Source organism: Rattus norvegicus, chromosome 10, assembly GCF_021556685.1.
Source record: "Rattus norvegicus strain SHRSP/BbbUtx chromosome 10, alternate assembly SHRSP_T2T, whole genome shotgun sequence".
NCBI classification, from domain to species: domain Eukaryota; kingdom Metazoa; phylum Chordata; class Mammalia; order Rodentia; family Muridae; genus Rattus; species Rattus norvegicus.
This window is the reverse complement of record NC_141543.1, coordinates 39,111,319-39,128,687: the sequence shown is the minus strand read 5'-3', so window position 1 is coordinate 39,128,687 and position 17,369 is coordinate 39,111,319. Positions and strand designations below refer to the sequence as shown.

The 17,369-nt window shown below is 45.2% G+C and overlaps 5 non-coding genes across 5 annotated transcripts; 3 read left to right on the top strand and 2 right to left on the bottom strand.

Moving 5' to 3' along the window:
* Positions 1-1,099: 1,099 nt before the first annotated feature.
* LOC120095506 (U6 spliceosomal RNA) lies at positions 1,100-1,206 on the top strand. Its single transcript, XR_015632519.1, has one exon. It is a non-coding gene; the product is annotated as a U6 spliceosomal RNA (small nuclear RNA).
* Positions 1,207-2,834: 1,628 nt separating this feature from the next.
* On the top strand, positions 2,835-2,906 carry Trnaa-ugc2 (transfer RNA alanine (anticodon UGC) 2). Its single transcript has one exon. It is a non-coding gene; the product is annotated as a tRNA-Ala (tRNA).
* Positions 2,907-3,314: 408 nt separating this feature from the next.
* Trnak-cuu16 (transfer RNA lysine (anticodon CUU) 16) lies at positions 3,315-3,387 on the top strand. The gene has a single exon. It is a non-coding gene; the product is annotated as a tRNA-Lys (tRNA).
* Positions 3,388-11,046: 7,659 nt separating this feature from the next.
* Trnav-aac4 (transfer RNA valine (anticodon AAC) 4) lies at positions 11,047-11,119 on the bottom strand. Its single transcript has one exon. It is a non-coding gene; the product is annotated as a tRNA-Val (tRNA).
* A 6,158-nt stretch (positions 11,120-17,277) lies between these two features.
* Positions 17,278-17,350, bottom strand: Trnav-cac2 (transfer RNA valine (anticodon CAC) 2). Its single transcript has one exon. It is a non-coding gene; the product is annotated as a tRNA-Val (tRNA).
* Between the last annotated feature and the right edge of the window lie 19 nt (positions 17,351-17,369).

Here is a 17,369-nt window from a genome sequence, read left to right as displayed (position 1 = left end):
CTAGGCTGACCCTGCACTACAGGGGCAAAGGCCTGGCTCCCGGGGCGCGGTGTCTGGTTTCCGGCATACCAACTCATTCTGGCACTGTGCTGAGCTAAACTTAGGATCTGGAATTTGGCTCTACCACCTCACCCTAAGCTTGGCCTTTTGTCCACTTTTGTAACTACATCTCTTACAGTTCTTCTCCCTTTAATTTTGAACAAGTAATACAGCCATTTTTCTCATTTCGTTTAGTGTCGTTCCACACCTACCCGGAATCCCTCTGGCTCTCTCCCCTGCTGGCTCACAGCTGGGTTCCACGGAGTAGTTTTTCTATCGTTTCTTTCTGGAGGCCACTAGGGTCAAGCTTCCTCCTCTACCCCTCTCAAAACCTCTCTTGTCAATGTCACCATCCACGCACCCAATTCTAACCCAAAGTTGCAGACCTCATCTCTCTGGTGTCTGTCCTTCCACACAGCATTTTCTCCTCGCCACTCAGGATGCTACAATCTCCCTTTCTCTCCAGTCCATGGCCTCCCACTTTCTTCTTAGGTTCTATAGTTTCCCCACTCAGCTCCCTGCCCTGCTTCAGTTCCTGGGCTTCAGTCTCCACATTCTATAATGGCTTCCACCTTTTTGACTTTAGAGAACCCTTTCAGAGCTGATCTTTCCACAGTATCCATCAGAGCCCTCTGTTCAGACCCCACCAGTGGCTGCTAACTCTCAGGAAAGACATTGAAATAATAACTTCAAGGCTCTGCCTGCTCTTTGTACCCAGCTCCTACCCACATCTCCCTGTCCTCATCTCCTGTGACTTTTGGTGTTGACCACAATGCAACCCTGTGAGTCTTCTTGATATTCCTATTCCTGTGTGTCAGAAAGACTCCTGTTTGTAATGGCTCTTGCTTGATTCTCCTCCTCCACCATGGGACGTTAAATTTTCTGCAAACTCAGCTACAATTATTTTGAAGATAAAACATTAAGTCAGTTGAAGAAACAAGTGAATCCCTGGACTAAAGAATGCCACATTGCAGGCACGGAACGGTAGATGGGGAGCTAAGGCCCTTCTGGTTCACCAAGAACTCAGAGTAATGAAATGGCATCAAGGACCTCGTGTTATGTGCTCGCTTCAGCAGCACATATACTAAAATTGGAACGATACAGAGAAGATTAGCATTGTCCCTGCGCTAGGATGACACATGAATTCGTGAAGCGGTCCATATTTCCAAAAAAAAAAAAAAAGACCTTGTGTTATTTGCTGGGCCTGGTGGCACTGGTGGCACAGGATCAGGAGTGCAAAGTCAGCTTGGGTTATATGAAACCCAGCTTCCAAAAGAAAAAAAGAGTTTTTTCCTGTGGACGATAGCTCTCAAGTAGCTTACTTATACCTTTGCAGGTTTTTTTTTTAACTTGATCACTTTCCCTATTCAAATATCTCATCTATATAAAATATGCAATCTAATGTGACAAAGGCCTCTTCAATATACAGCAGAGCTACTGACTCATGGGGACGCCATATTGGAGCAGTTTGATTAGTTTATGGTTGACCTGCCAATGTCACCCAGACACACAAATAGCCTCGGATTCCAGTGAGCCAGTCTCTGGGCTCACCCTGCTGATCTGTCTTCTTGCCAAAATCCATACAGTGTGATACCCACCTCCTCCAGGTCTCCTGTCAGATGCCACCTTATCCACGAAGCCTACAGACCATCACACACAGATTTTGTAACAGGGCCGCAGACTCAGTAGGCCCTGAGATCTTAGCACAACTGATTCCATGATGGAAGGACCATTCAGCGTGCAGACAGAACATTTTGCCAAATCTAAAACAAAGGCCCGTTCCGTCAAAGTCTGAGAAAGTCCTGAGAAACTCTCTAAATGTCCTAACCTTGTTTTTTAGCTTCTGTAGTTCTGCCTCTGGCTAATTGTTCTTGTTCACTGAAGAATGTCAACCCACAACATGTTGTTTTTTTTTTTTTTTTTTTTTTTTTTTTTTTTTTTTTTTTTTTTTTTGGAGCTGGGGACTGAACCCAGGGCCTTGCGCTTCCTAGGTAAGGGCTCTACCACTGAGCTAAATCCCCAGCCCCCACAACATGGTTTTTTGTGTTTGAAAGTTCACCCTGAGGAGGGCTACACTGGGATCCTGCACACCCTAATGAAGACTTTCTATTGGCTTCTACCCATGTCTGGGCAGTATTCTATGGTGAATGAGTACCTTACAACAATTTAAGATTGTGCTTAGGGAGCCGGGGTTGGAGGATTGGGGGCCGGAGATGGTTCAGTGGGTAAGTGAAGAAAAACAACAAACAAACAAAAAAAAACCTGGTTCTCAAAACCTGTTTACAACTGTAACTAGAGTTACAGGGGATAGAGTGCCTACTGACCTCCTTAGGCACTCATAGTACACATACATACATGCTGGCAAACACTCCTTCCATAAAATGAATAAGTCTTTAACAACAACAACAACAACCAAATCGAGCACTGGAAAACCCGCCCACCTCCTAGGCACGTTCCCCATTTAGAACTTCGTTATTTCGTTTAAACACTTTATATTTTACTACATTATCCTGCGTTTAAAACAAAGAAGCAAACGTATCCTTCTTTTTCGGGTCACGGTTCTATTTTGTCATAAGTGCCTGATGACTAAGTCTCTCTCAGTTTTTCCATCCTCTTCCCAGTTTCTACTCCCGGGATCTGTCTGCCCTCTGTATCCCTAGGGGGTGATCGACTTCTGTAGTGAGGATCAGTGGAACACTACGGAACAGCCAAACAAACCAAATTCAATCTATGGTTAGGAGCTGTGAGCTATGCAAGCACTAGAGTACCTCTGAGGAACAGGAGAGAGAGCAGGTGGGGATGTAGCTCAGTGGTAGAGCGCATGCTTTGCATGTATGAGGCCCCGGGTTCGATCCCCGGCATCTCCAGGTGGTTGTAATTTTTGCCATATACTTTTCTTTTTTTGTCTTTTTTTGCCTACTAGTTTCTACGTGCAGCCAACAGCTGCAGCAACTCCTCCCCACCCCCCAAAAGGGTTGAGCAGGCGAGGATTTGCTTTGCTTCTCCCAGCTCGGGACTACTCGCGACAAAATTTGAGAGTAAGCAATACAGTGAGATCTTAGGCCGTGTATATTTCCTTCCCAGCTCTGTGAGCTTCGCGGGAGAAAAAGGAAGCAGAAAATAAAAGGAAGTAAGGGGGATGATCAGACACCGACGGCTGGATTTAACATTTCTGAATTTTATTAGTTATATCAAATTCTGGTTACAACTCCAAATTTAGGGCTGACTTTTTTCCAAACGTAGGGATGGCGAAATAAAGTCGCTCTCTGCACAGCGCCCGGCTAGCTCAGTCGGTAGAGCATGAGACTCTTAATCTCAGGGTCGTGGGTTCGAGCCCCACGTTGGGCGCAAGCAAATGTTTTTAAACCACGATAGGAACAAGACAACTCTGTACTTTCCAAATTCATACCTTACAGATGTCCTCTGCAAAACACAAATAAATGGCCCTCTCACAAAGTAGTGGTGATCACTTTCCGGTGTGGGATTCTTACTCTAGAGTAACAGTTTTATTGTGGCAAAAATGTTTGATATCTACCATTTTAACAAATGCTTCCCCCCTCCCATCTTTATTAAATTGGGTATTTCTTATTTACATTTCAAATGTTATTCCCTTTTCCGGTTTCCAGGCCAACATCCCTCTAACCCCTCCCCATCCCAAATACTTTCTTTTTAAAAATCAAACCCTGGATCGTGGTCGTTGTGCAAGAACTCTACCACTGCGTTACATCTCCAGTCCTTATTTTAAGCACGTTAACTGTGCAGCTCCATAGAATTAACTACATTCACAGTGCTGTGTTGCCTTCACTATCATTCATTCGTCTCTAGGAGAGCGGAGTTCCCATCGCCGCCCCACCCCACCCCACTTGGTATTTCTAGATAGAGTTCCTCTTCCGGGAACACCTTCTGTATTCCAGGCTGGGCTATGAACTCAGAGATCCGCGTGTACCTCAATGCCTGACCCAATTGGCCCTTTTCATCTGACCCCACAAAACTGTTTATCAAATATTAACTCCCTGAAAACTATGGCCCTGAAAATGCCATTCTACTGTCTTTGTTAATTCTATTTTTCCTGGAGCCAAATTTTATCAAGTGTGAGTTTGAAATCATCATGTGCGTGCATGCAAATGAGCTTGCGTGTGTGTGTGTGTGTGTGTGTGTGTGTGTGTGTGTGTGTGTTGTGTGTACGGCTCCATTTAATTTAAGGCAGTCTCATGTAGCCTACGCTAGCCTATACTCTATGTAGTCAAGGTGACTTTGAACTGATTCTACTGAGCTCATCTCCCAAGTGTTACTACATTGCCAGCTAGCTAGATTTCTGCTGTTAACAGTCTTAGAACAGGTCATCTTCTAGGTTCTTTCACGTTGTGTGTACTGTGTATTAAATTTTCTGTCCACTAAGGTCAAATAACATTCCATTTTGTGTCTATACCACAGTTTGTTTTTTTTCATCCGTCTATTTTGGGTTATTGGAATTCCTTCCACTTTTTGTCTTGGGAGAGACTGGGGAAGGATTATCAATTTAGAAATGGGAGGGTTACCCATGTCTACAAAAACTACAATTAAATATAAACCCTGACTCGGCAAATCTCAGTTCTGGGAATTAATCCCACAGTTGGACAGATGCAACGGCATAAAAATAATACTAACTGCAAGCCTTGTAACTGGAGCGTTAATTGTAAAGAAAAGACTGGTAGCAATGAAAGCATGCTTAAATGATTTGTTGAATTATGATTCCCTACGTTAGAGTATCACACATTTGCCATGTCAACTATCCACTTGAACAGTTTTTATTTAAAAGCGTTACTGGAGATCCAGGAGAGATAGACGGCTCAGGGATTAAAAACACTTGCTGTGCTTATAGAAAAGCCGAATTTGGGCTGACATAGTGTCCGTACACCATTAATCCCAGCATTTGAGAGGTAGATGCAGGTGGGTCTCTGTGAGTTTGAGGCCAGCTTGGTGTAAACAGTTAGACTCTGTTGGGGGTTAGGGGGAGCAAGACAAACAAACAAACAAAAGCTCAAATGTGGTTCTCAGCACCCACATTCCGACAGCTCACAACCATCTCCAACTGGAGTTCCAGGGGATTCGATGCCATCTAATGACCTCCAAGAGCACCAGCAGGCACACATGTAGTGCACATACATAAATGCGGGCAGTCATACCTGTATAATAAAAACAAAATCTTTAAAAGCAGCCTTGTTGGGTAGGATATAGAAAATTATCACCAGATTTTGCATGTTTGTGACTATTGTCTAACTAGTCTAAAATTACTCCCAGGTTTTTTCAACCATCACTGATTTGCTTGTTTGTTTTGTTTAACTTTGGGATCGTTCTCCCAGGGTCTGCATTGGGACTTGAGAGGCGACCCAACGATTCTCAAGTCCTCACTTTATTATTGTCTTGCTCTGTCACATCCACGTAAGGGTACAAGCCTACCAGACACAAGATCAGTGCCAGTCACGTGCCACTGTGCTGAGGAACATGGGAAGTAGACAAGGAAGATGCCAAAATGTCAATGTGAACAACATCATTCTACAGGAGTAAACGGGACAGGAAGAGAGGCCCAAGGACGGCCCAGAACAACCCAGTCCTCCATTGTATTTCTGGAAAAACAAGTTGGATTAAAATCACTAGGTATTTTTGGAAACCCTCCTACTTTACCACTGTTGCTGATGATAGTATCCGAAGGGTGGTGTTCATAAATGGGAAAAGAGTACCTACCTTCTTTGTGAATATTTTGTGATATTTGATTTACCATAGTTGAAAATATTAACACCCAGTTGTCTTGAGGCTTTCAAATTCTACTTACAGATATTGTTAGTTTTCTCTAAGGTTACTGTAGCAATTTTTGAAACAGCAACAATCCGTTTGGCTGGTACTTTCCTTAACTACCTGTCAAATGTGTTATCCGGAACACCTAAGAAGCATCCTTTGCATGTGTCAAGTTGCAGTTACGAGGTCTGTATTTCTGACTTTTCACATATCACATGAGAAGATAAGGCCCGGAGAAGCTAACTAGGTCATAGCTAGAAGTGAAGAGATGTGTCTGAACCTATGGGCACCCTGTTTTAACCACTAGTTTATATGCTTAGAGACATAATGCTTAGAAATTCTGGGTGTGTTGGTTCTTTGTGATCCCGTGCATAAGAGAAATATGCACCTTTATAAATCTTGTGCTGATGCCAAGATTCTGAGACAGCACAGCCAGTGTCCTCCGCTCATCTTTCTATCCAAGCATAAAACATGAACAAATAATGTAAGTCATCCGAATCCAGATCCAAAGAAATATAGGTATAACTTTTCTCTCCCTCCACAGGCACCACCAATCTCTCTCTGTCTATGAAACAGACAGACAGCTTCTTCCGAACCCTCTGTTTCTTCTCATGGAGGCCTCCCTCTTCCCCCAGGTCATTTTGGATGATGGCTCACTCTCCCACTCTCCCTTTTCCTGTCTCATCTTCTGATCTGTCTTTCCCTGACCTCTACACTGTTTATGCCACCCTGTCAAATCACTATAGTTGTCATCAGTCTCTGACATTATTTCTACATCTGTTCACCACTTGTTTAATATTTGGGGTGAACAGATAAAGGTGAACTTCAGAGAGGCAGGGACTCAGTCTGTTATGAAAGGCAGTGTTCCATCACAGCAACAAAAGGAAAGGACAAAACAGTGTCATGTCACAGGTTTATCGAAAGGTGCGATGTACCGACGCGTGTCTAGCATTCAGAACAATGGTAAACTCACAATAAGGGCTCAGTACTTTAATTTGCAACTATCAGTATTAACCTCTCAATTCACAAGTCTACAAAGGAGCACAAGCATGAAGTCTACAAAGGAAAACATGCATGAACTAGTCAAAAGAAGATAGTAGCCAATGAATGACTAGGGGAGGGTTGCCCAGGAGTGGGAAATGGAGGTGGGGGTAGGCAGAGATGAAAGAGGGGTGCTAGGAGACTGGAAGCTGAGTGATGCATGGTGTAGGTTCCAATATATACCATCATTCCCTCTTCCTTCCCGTCTTTGTTCTCTTCCTTCTTTTTCTTTTTTAAGATAGGTTCTTTCTCTGTTGTCCTAGAGCTCTCTATGTAGAGCAGGTTGGCCTCAAACACAGAAGAGCCTCCTGCCTCTGCTTCCCAAGTGCTGGGATTAAAGAGTGGGCAATCACTCCTGGCCTCCACTCCAAAACTTCGAATTGAAAATTTTGTCTGGCCATTGGTAGGAAGCATATGCCTTCAATCCTAGCACTCGGTAGGCAGAGGCTGGTGGACCTCTGAGTTCTAGGCCAGCCTGGTCTACAGAGTTAGTTCCAGGACAGTCAAAGCTATACATAGAAACCCTGTATCAAATGTCTTAGTCAGGGTTTCTATTCCTGCACAAACATCATGACCAAGAAGCAAGTTGGAGAGGAAAAGATTTATTCAGCTTTACACTTCTACATTGAACACATCACCACAAAAAGTCAGGACAAGAACTCAAGCAGGTCAGGAAGCAGGAGCTGATGCAGAGGCCATGGAGGGATGTTACTTACTGGCTTGCTTCCCCTGACTTGCTCAGCTTGCTTTCTTATAGAACCCAAGACTACCAGCCCAGGGATGGCACCACCCACAATGGGCTGGGCCCCCCCTGGCTTGATCACTCATTGAGAAAATGCCTTACAGCCGGGTTTCATGGAGGCATCTCCTCAAGGGAGGCTCCTTTCTCTGTGAAAAGTCCGGCTTCTGTCAAGTTGACACACAAAACCAGCCAGTGCACAAGGCTATACAGAAAAACCCTCTATCAAAGACAAAAACAAATGAAAAAAAAATTTAACAGTATTCAAAAGAGAAAATGAGGAGTTTTGAGTGTCAATTAAAAACTTAGGTAGACAGTTTTGTAGACCGTCTGTTGAGGTTTATTTGAAAAACAAAACAAAATTAAAACTCCTAGTGAAACAAGATGCTCAATCACACGACCCTTTGAGTTCAAGGCCAGCCTGGGCAACACAGTGATACTTAGTCTTAAACATAGTCAGATAGAGGGCTGGAGAGATGGCTCAGTGGTTAGGAGCACTGGCTGAGGACCTGAGTTTGGTTCCTGTCATTCACACAAAAGGCTTGCAGCCATCTGATACTCTCTCCTGGACCCCTCACTGTCATTCACTGCATGTGGTGCACTTACATAGATATTGGCAGACATTCATAGATGTAAAATAAAATAAATCTTTAAAAAGCAAATAAACAACACACACACACACAGGGGTTTTTATGTGCCGGTGTATATGTAGATGGACAGTCGGACAATTGAACCTGTAATGTGTAGCAGGAGGTGTTTGTAATCTTTTCAGGTCCCTTGGGATCAAACCAAGAGACTCACAAATGCTGGAGAAGCACTGTTCTGCTTCATTAGCTCCACACCTTGTCATTAAATAGACTTTCCCAGGTGATTTTGGAGCCTTTCAACTGTTTCCCTAGGGAAGTTCCAAGTGGAGATGCTTCGTGGGGATCTTCGACTCCACACACCGCCTAGATGTTTTTGTTTTGTTTTGCTTGGTTTGGTTTTTGAAACAGAGTTTCTTTGTGTAGGCCTGGCTGCCCTGGATGGAAGTTGCTTTGTAGATCTGGCTGATCTCGAACTCAGGGATCTGCCTGTCTCTGCTCCTGAGTGCTGAGATTAAAGGCGTACACCACCACCGTGTAGTTCATGGTTTTTACACTTTAGTGAAAACACACAGAAACTCAACCTCCTTCAACAGTACCCCCCAACAGAGGACAGAGAAAAGGACAGATAAGCCAAAACATTAATGACTGCCTGGCAACAAGGGTGCTTTCAGATTGCCAGGGCTAAAAAGACAAAGGGCACAGTGTACTAGGTTGCCGGCTGATACAAGCTGCTACAATTTAAACAGCAAAAAGAGTTTTTTTATTTTTAAATTTATTTTTTTTTTACTCACTTTATATCCTGATCATATCCCCCGTCCTCTATTCTCAGTCCTACCCTAAGGAATTCCCCCCCCCATGCCTCCTCCTTTTTTCTAAGGAAGTCCCCCTGCCCCACCCTCACCACCTCCCAACCACCCCCTAACACCACCCTACCTTCGTGTACCACCCCATCCTTGGACTTCTAGTCCCAGCAGTACTGTGCACATCCTCTCCCACTGAAGCCCAACCAGGCAATCCAGGTAGGTAAGGGGAAGGCGATCAGTATGTTGACTAGGGAGGGCTTTGAACCTGTAGCGACATGCCCCCCTGCTGAGACTCTAGGCATGCTCCACCCACACCTAGCTAAAAAGATCTAACTGTTAGTTGGTTAAAGGGAGACAAATGTGCTATTGTGCTGTTGGAGGCCCTCTCTGTCTCTTGGGACCTTTCTCACTTTTCCTCAACAACCCTAAACTCACTCTGCTAAAATTAAAAGAAAGAGAGAAAGAGAAAGAGAAAGAGAGAGAGAGAGAGAGAGAGAGAGAGAGAGAGAGAGAGAGAGAGAGAAAAGAAGAGTGTAGGAAGGTTGTATATATTGTCATTTAAAAGACAAAAGACAAATGACTCAAAAGTGACAGCTACCTGTAAGGGCTGTTGGGAGTCCCAGCTGATTGATGGTGTTAGCTCTGATATTTTCCCATCGATTTACTTCCTGTCTCCACGTGGAAGATCACTGAAAACTGCCTTATGTTAGTTAACTGGGACATCAATCGAATCCAATCGAGTAAGATTGATAAAGGGGTGAGTGATGGGATCCTGAGGTCCCAAAGTTCCAGTATGGGCTAAATATAAAGGTCTGCTGGAGGGGGAGCTGAGGGGTAGTCCAGAGTCTGGGGTAAGGGATGGAGAGACACTCTTCTAAAAAACCTAAAAGGAAAACGGAAAAATGGCGTAAGCAGAGGAACTCCGAGATAATTCTCAAAACGAGTCTAGGATCTTTGCCTTCTCTGTTTTTTTGTTTTGTTTTGTTTTGTTTTTGCTTTTGTTTTTGTTTTTGTTTTGTTTTTTGCTTTTTGTTTTTTAAAGCCTCTTCTGGATCCTGGACTTAGTGATCTGTAGTTCAGAGCAGTGACTGAGCCATGAGCACCTTGTTGGTGTAGAAAGTGTGCTAATGCTAGTGGCCCGAGCAGTTTTGCCACCACTGGGCTGATATGGATCATGCCGTGCCTGAACTTCGGATGTGTGCATCTTTAAGGAGGATTGCATCGCTGATTACTTCGGTGAATGTTTTGTGTGACTTTAAAGTGCGACAGTACTGCGGGGAGACAAATTGCCTAGCGCACGAGTCTGGTGTGTGAAGACATTGTGGGAGCAGACTGAGCTGTCGTGTCCACACAACGGAGGGATCCCCCTGTCGAGACGTCTGGTTGGGGGATCAGAGGTCACGCTGGCTGCGGAGTTGAGTGTCCTCGTGGCGGCTGAGACCTCCTCTCAATTCACCTGTCCCCAGCTGCAGGTAAGGATGACCAAAGAGGGAGAGGCTGAAGCCAGGATAGTTTCGGAACCTGAGAGGACAGCAGGAGATAGCAAGGGAGACAGACGCCACTGGGACACCGTGGACCAGAGGTGGGTGTGACCAAGCTGGCTCATCCTACCGCTCGTCCCCTAGCCAGCAATCGCTAATTGCCCAACACATCTGGTAATGGTGGCGGTAAACGGAGATGGATGGAAAAGTTCCTGCGAGGGAGCGGCAATGCACTGTGTGGGTGTGGTTGCTATCCCTGCGGCCACCTCTCCTGTGAGCATCTTCCGCAGACTGGACTTCCAACGCACATTTCCAAACAAACTGCCGCTCTGGTAATGTGCTTCCTTTTGTGGATGCACAGCGTACCTGTCGCGCTGGATCCGCTAGGATTCAAAGTCTAATGACAAAAAGACCACCTCTTGCATCCTGAGGCCTAGGACTAGGTAACTCACTCTCTCTCCTTCTCTCCCGTCTCTCCTCTCTCTCTCCTCTTGCCCCCTCCCTCTTTGTCTCCAACTATAAATAAATGAAATTTAAAATATCCGTTCATTAACCGAAAGGGGAGAAGAAAATTTAAGCGCTGTTTCCGCCCGGTTTCGAACCGGGGACCTTTCGCGTGTTAGGCGAACGTGATAACCACTACACTACGGAAACCCACGCTCGTGAGGTTCTTGTTCATTAAGTGGTATGGTATCATTGAGGCACGAACCACCAGTCTTGGAGACTCTGGACGAGAGAAGAACGACGACGGGGGTCTGGTAGCAGACAAGGTAAATGTGACTCCAACGACCGACCGACTGACTGTATTTGTGCTTTTTTTTTTTTTTTTTTTTTTATTCCGAAGAAAAGAGCGGGAGGATTTTAAATGTCCTCCTAATCCGGGGTCAATTGACAGAAACAATCGAGAGGAAACAGGGAAGAAGGAGGACTCTAAAGTCACAAGAGAAATCATTTTTAAGTATGCTTTCAGAAATTATTGTATGGAAGATTATTAAGATAAAGACAAAATTGAAAGTAGTAAGCTGAAGGTGTTACCAAAATTTAAAACTTCAACGAAGGACTTTTAAAATCAAGATAAATCCCATCAAACTTATCATTCATTACAGAGTTGAGATGCAGGTTAGCATATGTTAAATGTTATATGCGGATCTGTGCTTTGCAAATGTGAGAGCATTCACTGGTTAATATTGGTTAAAATCAGAATATGATTTTCGGGCACTCAAACTGATTCCCGAATACCGAGTCAGGATTCGGAAGGCAGGGGCTCTCCTTGCTGAATCAAAGACTCAGAATCCTCTCTCCACCATTTAACATGGAGAGCTGGGCTAGCTTGTGTCTCTGGTTGAGGTCAGCAAAGGCCTCCAGGTGTCTAATCCAAGGATGCCTTGTCTCGCCTTACCAGACGGCAAGCGCGTTGTTTAGCTTTCCCCACGCCTCTCTCTCTGGATCCAGTGGGAGCTTTACTCCTTCTTCCTGTGGCAATTCATCCTCTCCATATCCCCGGAGAGTCCCATCTAGGCTTCACTGTGCCTGCCGAAGACTCAGATTCATTTGTGTCTTGGGCACATCCTTAAGGTCTCTCACAGCCTATTCAAGACTGAGCTTACCGATTTATGCCCAGTTTCGATCTCTAGAGCCCAAGCGAGCATTATGTTTGTAGGGAGGGAAGGGAAGGAGCAGCTTGTCCACTTCTATGTCTCTTTAATAGGAAAGAGATAAGGGAAGGAGCAGCTTGTCCACTTCTATGTCTCTTTAATAGGAAAGAGATATTTGTTTTTCTTTTTTGGTATGTTTGACACAGGGTTTCGCTATGTAAGTCTGGCTGTCCTGGAACTTACTCTCTAGACCAGGCTGGGCTTGAACTCAGAGACCTGCGTGCCTCTGCCTCCCCAGTGCCGGGTGGGTGACTTCTGAGGAAAGTCCTCCAGTGCGACTAATGATCTTAAGAGATGACCCTAAAATCTGCAAAAGACCACACAAGTAACTGTGCAAGAAGTTCAAAGTCTGAAGTGATCTCACTCCGACTCCTAGGTTAGTTAGTGTTTACCATTGCTACTGAACTGACTGGGAAGCTGGATTCTGTGTCCTTCATCAATAAACTTTAGAGAAGCCAGGTGAATGGCTGGCTGAGGTTTTAAAACAAATCATTCCAGCTCCGAAAAAAAGAAAAAAAACAAAAAACAAAAAAACCCCAAATCATTATAATCATTATTAGTTTCAGTTGCCAATATGCACTGCTTTAGCTCTGCCGTTGTCGGTGCAGGAAGATGATTTGGTGTGTGTGTGTGTGTGTGTGTGTGTGTGTGTGTGTGTGTGTGTGAGAGAGAGAGAGAGAGAGAGAGAGAGAGAGAGAGTCAGATGGGGGGCAGAGAGAGAGGGGGAGAGATGGGGGCAGAGAGAGAGAGATGGGGGGCAGAGAGAGAGAGAGAGAGAGAGAGAGAGAGATGTGTGTGTGTATATCTGTATGATGTGGTGTGGTGTGTGATGTGGTATGTGTATGTGATGTGGGGTGTGTGTGTGTGTGTGTAATGCTTTAAAAAGGCATTTGTAGTTGGGCACGGCAGTGCACACCTGTAATCCTGGTGCCCAGAACGTAGAGGCAGGAGGGTCTGGAGTTCAAAAACATAGCAAGTTTGAGGGGGCAGCCTGAGCTACTTAGACTCTGCCTCAAAACACAAAACAAAACAAGGCATTCGTATGTTCCTGAATGGAAAAAAAATGTAAATAAGTGTCTACAGTGTGCTGTCCTCTCTAGAACAGAGGGGTGGTGGTGGAAAAGAATGCGCGTTTATCTTCTGGTGCTTCCAAAGAAATGTCTGAAGAACATACCAGAGAGAAATGAGACTCATGATCACCCACCACACAGTGGACAGGAACAGAAGAACGTGAAAGGAATGAGGCTCGTTTAGGGTGTTTTCTGTAATGCGCTCTTCTTTAGGACAGATCCTCCCAGACACCAAACAGCGTGCTGGGGAAAGCCAAAATCAAATGCAGATAATACCAGGCACAGCCAACCCCATTACAAAGGGGCCAGCATAACCAGACAGGAAATAAAGGGAAGACAGTTACTGTGTGTGCTTTTCCTGGGGAGAAGAACAAATAGCCGTCCACCCCAGGTGAGGCACCAGCGGCGGAACAGAGAAACCATTTCACCTGTCTAGCTTGGAGAGCCAATGAGTTTAGTTAAGACTACTTACAGGAGCATGGGTGAGGGGCTGTTCAGAGCCATGTAAGCAGCTTAGTAGCAGCTACGCTACTTGAAGAGAATCTCTGTCCTGGAAACCATTAACTGTTGCCATCTCTTCAGAAATGAACAGGAGCTCCTAAACCCCTTTCCCAGCAACTATCAACAGCCCATCTATCCTCAGGCTGGAGTATCTTAGCCCTTCTTTGAACAGGGGCTTCATGAGCCACACCTTAGTAATGGAAGTGGTAACAGGCCCAGTCTCATGCTCTGAGTGTTCAAGAGTGCAACGGCCATAGCATGGCATGCATACATACACAAGTACACACACAGACACATGCGTGTGCGTGTTTTTCTTTTGTGCTGTTAGGGATTGAACTTGGGGTCTCACACATAGTGCCAAGTATACTGACTCTGAGCTTTAAGTCATTTTTCACTAAATTGCCCAGACGGGCCCTAAATTTTCCACATCCGTCTCTCAGGTAGCTCTGAGCACCCATGGTTAGCTAGGAAATTTGCAGTTGTTGGGGGCAGGGTGGTGTACTGAAATACTCTCTAAAACCCAAGAGCAAAAACTGAAAACAAAACAAAACAAAACTGTCTTTAGTTGTGGTGTGACTCAGCTCTTAGCACATACCTTTAATCCCTCTGGATGGAATACAGACGTGCCCTTAGCACACATCCCTAATCCCAAAAAGGAAGGTAAAATTAGTGTGTAGAAGGAAGCAACCGTATTTGAAAGTGATGTCTGATTGAGTGGCAGAAAGTGAAGAATTTAAAAGATTTTGACAGAGAAAGATTTGACAGAATAGGATATGCCCAACTCATGAGAAGAGAGGGGAAAGGGAAGCTACATAAGGGAGAGACAGACAGTACCGGAAGAGGGAGGGCAGCACCGGAATACAGCAGTGTTCATAGAGAGCGGTACAGTCGAGCTGAGAGGGAGAGGAGAGCAGCACAGAGAGGGAGGAGGAGGCAGTTTTACCAGGAGAGTTTTACAGGGTCAGATTGAAGAAAGAAAAAGCTAGACACGGGTAAAGACTGAGCGAGCAAGGGAATGAGAAGGAGCCAGAAGATTAGAAAAGATTGCCAGAGTTAGTTTGAGGCCAAGCAGAGCAATTCGGAGGCCAAGAGAAAAGTAAGACTGAGTCAGTCAGCTGGGAGAGGAGTTTGAGACGGAACAGCTGAGTTGAACCAGACAGAGTTCAGAAAGAACAAGAAAGGGTGGTTTCCTGTCAGGCCTCTACAAGTCTGACAGTGACATCAACAAGCACGTCTCAGAAGCTGGAAACATTCTAGGCCTGGATTACACTGTACAGATGTTAGAAGCTTCCGGGGTTAGCAGGTGGAGGCAGCAAACCTAGGAAACAAACAAAGCAAGAGAATAAAAGTTACTTTTACGGTTGGGGATTTAGCTCAGAGGTAGAGAGCTGTCGGTCCCCAGCTCCGGAAAGAAAAAAAAAAGTTACTTTTACGAGTCTGTCTCTGCTGGTTGTGATCTCCACATTACCACTGCACAGGAAGGAATCTAAAATTATTCTTTTGTTTTTGAAAAGCCCTAACACAAACATCTTCAACTCCAGGAAGTGCTTTGTTACTATCAAGTGAGATAAACCAACTAACTGTTCCTTACTCTTGTAAATTTGATCCTGGTTTTACCTATATCAGTTGTCTAGGTCTTCCCTACAAGCAAGTCAGGCTACTTACTACAAGTCTGATAATGGCATCAAGCTACTTGATTAAACATACTAGACAAAGAGTAAACTTCCACTCCAGAAACATGTCAAAGCTGCAGTTGGGTCCAGGGAATGGGTGTATTACCCAATAGGGTGACCGGAGGGAGAATTAGTCAGAACTTGTAAAACAGGCACTTCCTAGCATGGTCCCAGCACATTCCTGGAGAGTTACTGTGACTAAGGTCTTATGATGAAATGTATGGACAGAAATAAGCTGATGTAAATGTAGCTTTTATTCATCTGATGTAATTATCATCTCCAAGGCTTACTGCCTCATTCTGTGAACCTAGGCCAATTCTGGAAGCTTCTAGCTTGTTTCCTAGTCCTAGGATGTTTTCAGCCTCTGAGACTTACTGCTGAATAATGCCACCTCTCCCTGGTTCTTTCTGATCTTAGGATGGCTGGTCAACTCAGCTGTTCTGTTCTCCTCTCCAAGCTGCCTGACTCATCTGGCTTCTCTCAGCTCCTGAATTGCTCTGCCTGGCCTCAAACTAACAGTAGCAACCTGTTTTAATCTTCTGGCCCCTTCTCATTTCTCTGGCTCATTCTGTCTTCACCTGTGTCTAGCTTGTTCTCCTGTTATTCTGTCTCTCGATAACTGTCCCATTAAATCTGCCTTCTTCTCCTGTCAGCATTGCCCCTCGAGTAGCCTCTCTTTCCTTTCTCTTCTCAAGAGAATTGGGCAGATCCTGTTCTGTCAAATCTTTCTCTGATTCTTCACTTTATCTGCCACCGAATTAGATATCACTTTCAAACATGGCTGCTTCCTTCTACATACTAACTTTACCTCCATTGTTTGGAATTAAAGTTGTGTGCTAAGGGAGTGTCTATATTTTATCCAGAGGTGATTAACGGTGTATGCTAAGGGCTGAGTCACCCCACAACTAGAAACATTTCTTCTTCTCCCCTCCCCTCACCTCCCCTCCTCTCCCCTCCTCTCCCCTCCCCTCACCTCCCCTCCCCTCCTCTCCCCTCCCCTCACCTCCTCTCCTCTCCTCTCCTCTCCTCTCCTCTCCTCTCCTCTCCTCTCCCCTCCCCTCACCTCCCCTCCCCTCCCCTCCCCTCCCCTCCCCTCCTCTCCTCTCCTCTCCTCTCCTCTCCCCTCCCCTCCCCTCACCTCCCCTCCTCTCCCCTCCCCTCACCTCCTCTCCTCTCCTCTCCCCTCCCCTCTCCCCTCCTCTCCCCTCCCCTCACCTCCTCTCCTCTCCTCTCCTCTTCTCTCCTCTCCTCTCCTCTCCCCTCCTCTCCCCTCCCCTCACCTCCTCTCCTCTCCTCTCCTTTTCTCTTCTCTTTTCCTTTTTCAGTAAACAACATGGAAGTTCTCATCACACAGAACAGCTTTCCTGACTGGGAAGTCAAGTCCAAATCCTAACTGATGGTTTGGAACCTCACATAGGTCTCAGTCTCAGTAGCTACAGGGTAGCCATCAGCGCAGCCGGTTCTGACGTCTGGGCATTGACTAAAACGTGGTGAACTGGTCGATGGCCAGCCTCCAGGAATTTGTCAAACGGTACCCATTTCTCACTTATCACCAGGCTTCCCAATTTAGTGGTCTTTGACCATCTTTGTAATAATGCAGACAGCAGAGCACCATCTTGCTTTGGTCACAAAAGTGCTTCAATTTGTTGTCCTTTCTAAAAGGACATTCACCCCATGTAGGGCTAGAAACAACGGTTTGAAATTAAGAGCCTCGTGCTCTTAATTCAATTATTACTGTCTTACCGACATCCAAAAGCGCCCTACTCTTGGAGAGGTAATGGCTTCAGGAAAGGAGAGTACAGTGAGTTTACTTCGCAAACTTTTAACTTCCAATTCAGTTCCTAATGTCCTAGGAACAGTTTTTCAAGAAAACAGCATTTTTGTGAAAGCGAATTTGCAAAGCGGTCTAAAACTGTTTCCGCCCGGTTTCGAACCGGGGACCTTTCGCGTGTGAGGCGAACGTGATAACCACTACACTACGGAAACCGCACTGTTTACAGCGCTG